The sequence below is a fragment of the Lipotes vexillifer genome, unplaced genomic scaffold (genome assembly GCF_000442215.2).
Source record: "Lipotes vexillifer unplaced genomic scaffold, Lipotes_vexillifer_v1.1 scaffold207, whole genome shotgun sequence".
NCBI classification, from domain to species: domain Eukaryota; kingdom Metazoa; phylum Chordata; class Mammalia; order Artiodactyla; family Lipotidae; genus Lipotes; species Lipotes vexillifer.
In genome coordinates this window covers 866,885-878,484 of record NW_006784469.1, presented here as the reverse complement: position 1 = coordinate 878,484, position 11,600 = coordinate 866,885, and the positions used below count along the sequence as shown (strand labels likewise).

The 11,600-nt window shown below is 34.9% G+C and overlaps 1 protein-coding gene across 1 annotated transcript in view; it reads right to left on the bottom strand.

The window, feature by feature from the left end:
• The window catches only part of DMD (dystrophin), a 1,809,438-nt gene that overhangs the window by 1,007,960 nt on the left and 789,878 nt on the right, over positions 1–11,600 (bottom strand). The gene's annotated exons all lie outside the window — the stretch shown is intronic.

Sequence of the window (11,600 nt, the reverse complement as noted above, 5' to 3'; positions counted from 1 at the left end):
AAAATGTAAAAAAAAAAAAAAAAAAAAGAAAATTATGCATTGCCAGAATGACGACCAAATGACAACCCATAGCACTGTATGAAGAAATGTTAAACACAAGTTAGAACAGTGGAAATAGTTGGATTGCATGATACATGAGAGTACATGTTTTAATGTAGGGATATGTCCTTGAATTATTGGTAAGTGACAAAAGTTACATGCAGAGTAAATATATAGTATAATCCATTTCCATTTTTAAAAGGAAAGAATATAGATGTATATAACTATTCATATATATAATATATTCACATATAATGTGTATATTCATATATATGTACATGTTCATATGAGTACAGATAAATATTGGTGTAAATGGATGATTCATATCAACATTTAATAGAGTTAGATGGGGGTGAGGCAGTAATTTATCAGCTCTTTATACAACTTCGTATATTTTTAATTTGTTGTAATTAATGAGCATGTGTTACTTTTATAACTTGGAAATAGGTTCCTTAAAAAGTATAAATAAAAAGAATTTTGGAATAAATGGATCTTTTTAAACAAGCAGCTTGTCACATGAAGAATTCATATTAATCCTTTTGCATGAATATTTTAAACAGGTTACAACATTCACTAAAGTTTAACCTGCACACTAATGGCGTAATCTTACAAAAATAGGCTGTAACTGGAAAACTGAATGAACAGCATCCTTAAAAGCGAAAGAGAAACAGAATGTAGAGTTGCACCTGATATTCCTGATATTTAATTCTGGATTGGAAACTGATATTTGAAGGGAAAAAAGTCACTGAAATCAGATCTGCTGTTTTAGTAAAGCCAGCACTAACTAAACTGGGTTTTTTAAAATGTATTTGTGACAAAGCTTGAGATGGTTATTTTAATAGTGAGTCACTATTAAGTAACTATATAGCTTTCAACATTCAATTAAGTCAATCAAATTTTGATCTTTCAAGCAGGTAAATGCACACCATGTGTAGACACAGCACATTATACTTCTCCATTTAACTTGTGTGCAGGATTTTCTATTCAAATAATGTTTAAGTATGTCTGACACAACATGCACACACAAACACACACATAGGGTTATACATCTACATCCTTCAACAAAATCCAAATATGCCTTCACTAGGCATACTGTTGAGATATAAAAAGACAGAGCCTACTTTGGAGTAAGGAACAACTATGAGCTTTACTCCCGCTCAACTGCTGCTTGTCAATAAACGGGACCTTAGAAGTTCTGCTGGAAGCTAGAGTTGAAATTCTTGTATAATGAACTTGTTGCCATGACTTTAGGCCCAGTCACTGTGACAATCTGAAAATCTGATCTATGCTTTAAGTAGTAAAATGATAACCTAAAGATAAGACTGGGGTCTTGATTATTTGTGTCATTTATTTCCCTTGTTCTAAAAAGTCTAGACCCATAAAGTGGAAGCTCAGGATTCCATGCCAGAAAGGGTGCACCCACAAATTATGATTACTCTCATATTTTCCAAAGATATTCATGAATAGTAGATTACCATCAGATAGTTTTGGATAAATGTTAATTTAGTTTCCTATTGAGCCCATTCGACAAGGATGCAAAAGTTGTGGATAGGAAAACTGAAATAAAGACAACCTGAAAGTTAAAATATTTGACAATAAGATTTACTAAATATCAAGTCTGCAAAATTTTGCAAACTGTATTATGTAAATTGCTTTGATATGATGGATGCTTCTTATTGGGGAATAAAAAAATTAAATCTCTGCGTTTACATTTTAAATTTGTAAGATGTTTGGCCTAAACAGAGATAATTTAGGAAATTACACAAACAATTTAAAAAGAGCTGATAGTAGTACAAAGCTCAAAGTAGATATTAACAGTTTTGATCCACTCAATTGATCACATAAACAAATGAATCATCTAACACCTCAATGTATATGAGATAAACATTTATCTTTATATCAAAATGATACCAATGCATTCTCTGATATAAATTATTTTAAATTATGAAAACCCTAAAGTTAGAAAAGCAAATTTATTTATTTATTATATAGTAAACATAAAATAGAGATACAGTTTTATACCAATTATGTATAAATTTGCTACATTTTAAGAAATATTATTGAATAATGAGTGTGCATGTGTGAAGTCATTCCTTTTCCTATCTACCTAATTGTCATTTCTCTCTTATGTGAGTGTAAAGTACACACATATGGGAATTTTTACATACTGTGAGTTGCTGGGTTTTCTAGGTTCAGAATACTTAAAAAAAAAATCTCTTGATAATTTCAAATTGTTGGATCATTAATTCTGGCCATAAAAGCACCTATATTAATTTAAGCCTTGGAAAACATTGAACCAGTAAATAATTTAAGCATGGGCCATCATGCTCTGCCCCTCTTCCATTTTTTTCTCAGCATGTTAAAGGATTTTGTTTATATAGTTATCTCTCAAATAAATTTCTTAAGATGACCTCAAATTCCCATATGTTTGTGTGTATATGTCTGTGTGTGTATGTGTGTGTGTGTGTATGCCCATGTGTGTGAGTGTAGGGTGAACTAAAGAGGCAAATAGAATAATCACTAGCTAACTACCAGGTTTCCACCAAATTCTCCCACAGTTCACAGTCAACTCGTACTTAAAATGCCATTTAGACATTCATCTTCTCTTTCAGGCTGAAGAGGGGAAAAGCTTATGCTTTTTATTTGCTTCTTGTAGATAATTAAAATTTTATTATTCACATTAGCACGCTATTGATGCTTTGGCTGATCCTTTAAACATCTGGCCTACTGCTTAAAATGCATGGAGTGCACTGACGCCAACCCGTGCTGATAATCAGAGGACCTTCAATTAAGTACCTACAAAGCAACCAATGATGAATGAGAGAAAAGATGGTACAAGTTTGCCAAAGAATTCTTTCATAGTCTGATTCTCAAAAGCAATTAGAATCACTTCTTTTGGTCTTGGAGTTAATGAAGTTTCATTAAGATTTAAATTTCTAATGATTCCAAGGATTTCAAACTTGAGAAGTAGAGCTGATTGTCTACGTAATAAATCACACCACAGGAACATGTCAAAAAGACTAATGCAAGCTCTCTGCCATCCAAAGTTGTGTTTCTCCTTGTCAGTGCTATGTGAACATATATAACTGCTTTCTTTTCTTGAAGCAGCTATAGCCAAAGACCCACTGCTATTAAACTCTATTTCTCTCTGTTTAGAATTTGTCAAATTATAATTTCAAGGCTGTGACTGAAACTAGTTCTAGTCTATAAAAGAAGGTTTGTTCTAATAATTGAATGTGATGTGAATTTTTAAAATTTGCTACTTTCTTCACACTAAACTAATTTGCTTAAATGAGGAAATGAAAACAGGTATAACAATCTAATATCAACAACCCCTAACGTTTGATGTTTGAAAGTAATGTTTAACTTGATAACACAGACATTTCTTTTCTTGATAGAAAGCTAAACACAGTGTGTGTGCGTGTGTGTGTGTGTGTGTGTGTGTGTGTGTGTGTGTAAAGCAAAATATATATCTAGTATGTATATATTTGTACATATTTATACATATATAAATATATATAGTATATATTTGGGTACATATTGCCTGTGTTCAGGGGAGCTTTGAAGTTTTTACTCCCACTTATATTTAGGACCTCTAAACACTGCTCCTCTGAATTTGACATCTAATGGGATGTCTTTAACAAGCAAAAACGTATTAATTACCCGGATTTCATAAATCAAACCATCAGTAAAACATTGCTGCATTTTCACCCTAAATTGCCTAGGAGGGCAATATGCCAAGATGGGAAAAAATATGCAAGCATACTAATTAGGAGCTATTTGTTTAGCATATTAGCAACAGGACAGTAGGTAACCACAGAGGGTACACACAGGGAAAAAGGGGAGACTGGAAACTAGACCCTAAGACAAACATAGAACTGAGTATCCCATGGGTGTGATCCAGAACAGAATTTGTTTCTTGGACACAATTAAGATTATCTAGTCCAATCAGATGTCTAAGAATGAGGCAGACCCTAAAAGCTGCTGAATAAGCTGAATCATGCAGTTTATCAGAGGGTTATGAAGTTGGGTCTACAAGTTAGTATACTATATGGGCATCTTGGACTCACAAAACCAAATAGATTCTGTGTAGAGGGGTGGGATAGGGAGGGTGGGAGGTAGGGAGACACAGGAAGTAAGAGATATGGGAACATATGTATATGTATAACTGATTCACTTTGTTATAAAGCAGAAACTAACACATCATTGTAAAGCAATTATACTCCAATAAAGATGTTTAAAAAAAACCCAGTATTGCAGTCTCTGTGGAAACCTTAGTAGAAAGGGCAAATTCTAAACTACTTACAGTGTTTCTTAACTATGTAACACTAAGTCTGGTAAGGACTTGGGCTGCCCAGAGCTCATTAAGTGAACAAATAAATAGGTGCAGTCTAAAAAGTAAATCTCTGTCATTTATACCATGCTTCCTAAGAATATCACTCGCTAGGAAGAAGAATAAAACTTACCCTTAAAGACTGTAAAAATCCAATATGAGAAAGCAAATATATTACCTGATCTTTTTATTTTCTATCTTCACTTTCTCTTCAATGATAAGGATGAAGAAAAATACTAAAGGTAATCCAAAACTTGTTAGTGGCTGCTCTGAAATTGATTTCTCCATTCTCTTGGCATTTACTAGCATTATTTCAATTCCATAGCACAATCTAAGAACTCTATAACATAAATCACATTGTAAATGAATTATATTACCATGGGCTTGCCCATTATTTGTGCAAGTGGCTTTATCTGCCTTGCTTGCTATTAAATGTAGTTTACGGACAACTTGGCCTTATATTTTCCCTCTACTTGATTTTTGTAAATTACTCTCCATCTTGTGTTGAGCCCTGATATATGTGATATGATATGTAATATTTAAAAACTCCTTGCCCTCCAATCACATATTTTTCTTATTATTTTAAATTCAATTGGTTAACATATTTCCACAATACTTTAAAATTCTGCTTTTAGTTGAGTTTTTTTTTTTTACATCTTTATTAGAGTATAATTGCTTTACAATGGTGTGTTAGTTTCTGCTTTATAACAAAGTGAATCAGTTATACACATACATATGTTCCCATATCTCTTCCATATAGCAGTATTTCATATAGTCAATTTCCCCTTTAGGAGGAGACAATCTAATGAATAAGAATTTGTGCCTTTTACTTTTTAATAATACCTTATAATTAGAAAAGAATATGTTTCAGAGAAGAATTCCCAAAACCTAGAGGGGCCCATATTCATTGTGATCTTTCTTGACTAATTATTTCCTTAAGTGTTATTTCAAGTAAAGGTCTAAGTAATTCTTAACTTCTTATCTGTATTTTTTTTCTAAATTAGTGCTTCAAATATATTTTAATCAATGTAAAATAACCCAGGATATACTCACTATTTATCATGTATACATTAAGGAAATTTGGCTCAAGACAGGCTATCCTCTGATGAGGTTTCCTACTGTGTTCAGTAATCTAGTAACTGCTTATTAGAAATCTAAGAGCAATTAGCCATGTTTGAAAATCTTATGTAGTCTGGATAAAGAATCTTTCCAGATTTGGTTTATTTTCCTAGTTTTCCCTTTTCCTTTAACATGTCGCTTTGTCATCTTATAGTTTTGCCATTTCCTACTTTTTAGGATTTTATATCCCTAGTGTTTTATACTTTACACAGTACCAACATGACACCTTTTGAAGTAGGCAGAACTCCTATCATTGATGTTGTTTGCCAAAAGAGGCTGAGAATTAGCCCAAGATCAACAAACAAATAAATGACATTGTTGGAAAAAAATTTGATGATTGCGACAGAAAAAGATCAGAAGAGCAGAATGCTAAATTCATACATGACAAAATTGTACTCAGGACTTCACCTATTTCTTAAAGAACCAGGATGGTAAGGATTCTTGAAGTAAGAAGAGAAAAGCAACCCTTTTAGCTCCTTTTTCCAGTATTCCTGAATCTGCTATATGAATTGTTTATTTTCTTAATTGGCAAAATGCTACAGAGTTTTTCTGTCCCTCACTGAAAGTTACTTAGGAAGAGGCATTAATTCTTTTGGTTCGCTAGGGTGTCATTTGGCAAATTACTATATCTGAGCAATAAATCACAGAGTTGGAAGATGCCCTGAGAAATTCTCTAGGTTTATTCTTTTGCCTTCTGGTAAATTAGCAACTTATTGAATTCAACAAGTGTATGCATAATTTCATACTATAAACAATATGACTACAAATCATGGATAAACTATTTCACAACCCCATCTTTTTGAGAGTTTGCCTAAGCATATATGGTATGTATTTATATTTCAAACTATGGCTAAAAGTCCTGAAGGACTACAAAGAAAACTCAACCATCCCATTTGCAAAAGGATCTGATTAGTTGCTCTTGCTCAGCACTCCTTTAAGTTTTCAAACACTAGATAATCAAAAGACAACAGATACTTTATTTTATAACTTACAGCATAACAGAATGAAATTGAAAAAAATTATGCTAACTGAAATGATGAAATATCATTTTGAATTGATACACATATAAAATTTTGATTGAGATATATTTTTATATCACCAAAGAGAGAGTATAGCATAACTATAATTATCCATTGCAACCACATATAGGCATAATTATTATCTGACCTTATAATACAAAATTACAAAATATTAGAACATTTTTACAACTCTTTGAGGAATTAATTACATAAAAATAATTGTTTGATTATACTCCATAAGGACAAAAGAAATTTTAAGATAAAAGCCTATACAGTAACTTTTTTCCATGAAAAAGTCTCAAAATTCCTTTTGATTAGAAAAAAATTATTTAATCCACCATTGAAACTATATCATTTAAAGAGCTGTAGTTCTAAACAACAGCCATGAAGTGGAATATTACTTTATGATGCTATTTATCTGTTCATATACATGTCCTAGCCCTCCAATGCAATTTTAGAACCAATGAAGAGTAGGTCTAAGCCCTCTGCATTCCCCAGAGCGAGTACATTGGAACAGGTAATATATTCTCAAAACAATGTGGGATGATGAAAAATTGCATTCACTACCTAAGGGATGAATGAAAGGCATACTAGTGGAACATTTTGAAAAGAGACTGATTACTGATATTTCACTGAAAAACATAGTGTCAGCAAAACACAGCCTATGGGGCACTCCCACCTGCCACCTATGTTTTTTTTTTTTTTTTTTTAATACACAATGTATTTATTTATTTATTTATTTATGGCTGTGTTGGGTCTTCATTTCTGTGCATGGGCTTTCTCTAGTTGTGGCAAGTGGGGGTCACTCTTCATCGCGGTGCGCAGGCCTCTCACTATCGCGGCCTCTATTGTTGCGGAGCACAGGCTCCAGACGCGCAGGCTCAGTAATTGTGGCTCACGGGCCCAGTTGCTCCACGGCATGTGGGATCTTCCCAGACCAGGGCTCGAACCTGTGTCGTCTGCATTGGCAGGCAGATTCTCAACCACTGCGCCACCAGGGAAGCCCCTGCCACCTATGTTATATGGCACACAAGCTAAGAATGGTTTTCACATTTTAAATGGCTGGGAGAAAAATCAAAGGAATAATAACATTTCATGTTTTGAAATATGAAAATTAGATGAAGTTCAAATGTCAGTGTCCATAAATAATGTTTGATAGGAACAAAACTCATGCATTTTCTATGGCTGTGTTCACATTACAACAGCATTGTTGAGTAGTTGCAGCAGAAACTGGATGACCTGCAAAGTCTAAAGTCTTTACTATCTGGTCCTTTATAGGAAAAGGCTGTTAACTACTGCTTTAGGAGAAAGCATGTACAAGGATGTAAAAGTGAAAAGGGAAAGCATATTCTAGTTGGACCCCAAGAGTTCAATTATGGAAAGTGAAGGAAATAAAACAAAGAAGCAGAGGCGGGGAGGAGAACTAAGTAGACTGGCCTTTGGAAATTTAGTCACAGAATTCATATTCACATCCTTGCACTGTTATGAAATTACAGCACAAGGAAATGCTTGCTTTCAGAGGATTTCTCAATAGACAGTAGAGGGAAAAAGCAATGAAGAGAGAGAGAGGAGAGAATAGGGGGATAAAACTGCTCAGAGAGGGCTTCCCTGGTGGCGCAGTGCTTGAGAGTCCGCCTGCCGATGCAGGGGACGCGGGTTCGTGCCCCGGTCCGGGAGGATCCCACATGCCGCGGAGCGGCTGGGCCCGTGAGCCATGGCCGCTGAGCCTGCGCGTCCGGAGCCTGTGCTCCGCAAATGGGAGAGGCCGCGACAGTGAGAAAAAAAAAAAAAAAAAAAAAAAAAAAAAAAAACTGCTCAGAGAAAGCTCTAATGTTGGAAACATAGAGGAAGCTCCTGTTACTTCATTGTTCTGCTCCATTTCTTTCAAACTCTAAGCATAAGTAAGTTTTAATGGTAAGTAAACATTTATTCTCTTCATTCTTAAAAAAAAAAGACAGAGTGGGACCTACTTGTAACATTAAACATGGACTGTAAAAATAACTCTTCCGTGTATGGAATTTTTCAATGGAAGAAACTACCCAAGCCCAAAGGGTATGTGCAGAGGTTCTACAATAATAATGGAATAGAAACAGTCACAATTAAAACGCACACATAGGGCTTCCCTGGTGGTGCAGTGGTTAAGAATCTGCCTGCCAATGCAGGGGACATGGGTTCCAGCCCCGGTCCGGGAAGACCCCACATGCCGCGGAGCAACTAAGCCTGTGCACCACAACTACTGAGCCTGCGCTCTAGAACCTGCCAACCACAACTACTGAGCCCATGTGCCACAACTACTGAAGCCTGAGCTCCTAGAGCCTGTGCTCCGCAACAAGAGAAGCCACCACAATAAGCCCGTGCACTGCAACAAAGAGTAGCTCCCGCTCACCGCAGCTAGAGAAAGCCCCAAAGCAGCCAAAAATAAATAAGTTAAAAAAACAAATAAAACACACACATACACTCTCACACATTTACATGCTCTCAGTAAAATCATTCCTGTGAACAAATCAAATAAAATTAGGGTATTAGTGGGCAAACATGGAAATATTATTTTTTGCCAAAGGTTTATTTATTGGGGTATTACAACTGTCTGAAAAAGTAAAATTCTAACCAAGACTTTCTTGTGAAATTGTTGTTAATCTTCCAAGTTCCTACAGATACATAATTTTACACCCATAGATTTCCTACCCTTCTAGTCACCATAATGTTTCAGTGGAAAAAATGGATACTTTGGGATTCTACATTTAATCTTTCAATTATTCTAAGGAAGTAATGTCTTCCTAGTGTTTATGGATTCCATTCAACAAATAGTCACTTAGCATTCACTGTATGTGAGGCACTGTGCTGGGTGCTATAAGAGATACAAAGGAATGCAAAGTGATGGCCCTCTAGAGGATCATAACCTGATCATAACCTGTCTGTAGGAAGACAGACAGGTGTGCAAGTAACCACGATACAACGCAGATGGAGATCAATGCTTTAATAGAGCTACACCCCTGGTGGGAAATTTCAGATGACTTCACGAGATTTTGGGTTTGGGCCATAAAGGAAACATAAGACTTCCTTAAGATGAGGTCCAGTGAAGAACACTCTAGGAAGACATTATTACATTTTTACATTACGCATGAAAGCGTTGGGTGTTTTCAGCCTCACTCCCGATACATAAACCATGGTAGGTTAATATTAATAATAACCATTATTAATGAGCTCCCTAGGTAATTCTACTGTGGAAGTTCTGCAAACTGTACTTTAATCTATGGTATTTGTCAAAAAATAGAGTAGGGAAGAACAGTAATAAGGTATAGTAATGAAAACCATCGTTTTGTGATAACGAAATGAGAAAGCAAGTCTAAGTTTGTATAAAGAGGAGGGAGGCAAAGGCACAGTGTAATTGTCGCTGAAGACAATGAGCGCCTTATGATGTCCATCTGTATATTTAAAATCAGCTTAAATTGATTCCATTAAATAAATTTCAAAAACTGGCAAAACTAATCTATACTGTTAGAAATCACGATAGTACTTATCTATGTGTGTAGCAATGAATGACTGCAAGGAGGTACCAAGGAGTCTCTGGGGTGCTGCTAAGGTTCTGTTTTCAATCTAAGAGCTGGTTACAAGAGTGCACTTAGTTTGTGAAAATTCATCAAAATGTACCTTTATATTATGCATGCTTAAAGTTTTAAAAATTAGGCTGGGTGGGTATATTTCAACTAAATGAAAACATCCTATAATTATCTTATTAATCTCATGAAGTTTAATAATTTAATATCTCTTTCAATTCTATGAAAGTTATGCAAATTTGATATAATGGAACATAAGATAGAAATGTTCAAAAATACTTTAAGATCATTTTAGTGGGGGAAAATAAGTTATTGAAGTTTCCTTCCTAACACTTTAAACTCATCAGATTGAGATTCACCATTCTAAACTCTATTATTTATCACTGTCTTATTCTGCTGTGTCTCTCTACAGTCAAACTTGAAAGGGTTGTCTATAATCTTTTTATATCTATTTTCCAATCTCATATTATCTACTCAGACAACTCTCTGGCCCTTCCAATCCCACCATTCCACTGAAGCTACTCTTGTCCAGATCATCGAAAACTGCATGTTGTCAAATCCAATGATTACTTCTCTCTTTATTTTATTGAGCCCCTCGTAATATTGCATGCTGCTATTCCCTCCCTCCTCCTCTAAGACTTTCTTCTTGTGTCTCCCATGTTATCACACTCGACTGATTCTCCTCCTAATTCTCAGTATTCTATGTTGAATGCCCCTCTTCTATTACACTTCTAAATATTTGAGTGCCTCAGGGCTTGATTCTGAGACCATTTGCCTTCTTCATCTATACACTTACTCTTGGAGATCCCTAGTATCATGCTTTAAACAGCTCCTTAGTATATAATGCCAGCCCCAAGCTCTTCCCTGAAATCCAAATTCACATTCAGTTGCCTACATATATATATATATATATATATATACTTTTTCAGATTCTTTTCCATTATAGGTTATTAGAAGATATTAAATACAGTCTACTGTGCTATACAGTAAATCCTTGTTGTTTATATTTTTTATATATAGTAGTGTATATCTGTTAATAGTATGATAATCTCTAGGTCCATCCATGTTGCTACAAGTGGCAATATTTCATTCCTTTTTTATGGCCAAGTAATATTCCACTATGTATGTATGTATGTATGTATGTATGTGTGTGTGTGTGTGTGTGTGTGTGTGTGCATACACCACATCTTCTTTATTCATTCCTCTGTTGATGGACACTTAGGTTGCTTCCATGTCTTGGCTATTGCAAGCAGCGCTGCTATGAACACTGGGGTACATGTATCTTTTCGAATTAGAGCTTTCGTCTTTTCCAGATATATGCCCAGGAGTGGGATTTCTGGATCATATGGTAACTCTAGTTTTAGTTTTTTAAGAAGCCTACATACTGTTTTCCATAGTGGCTGCACTAATTTATATTCCCACCAACGGTGTAGGAGGGTTCCCTTTTCTCCACACCCTCTCCAGCATTTATTATTTGTAGACTTTTTTTTTTTTTTTTTTTTTTGCGGTATGCAGGCCTCTCACTGTTGTGGC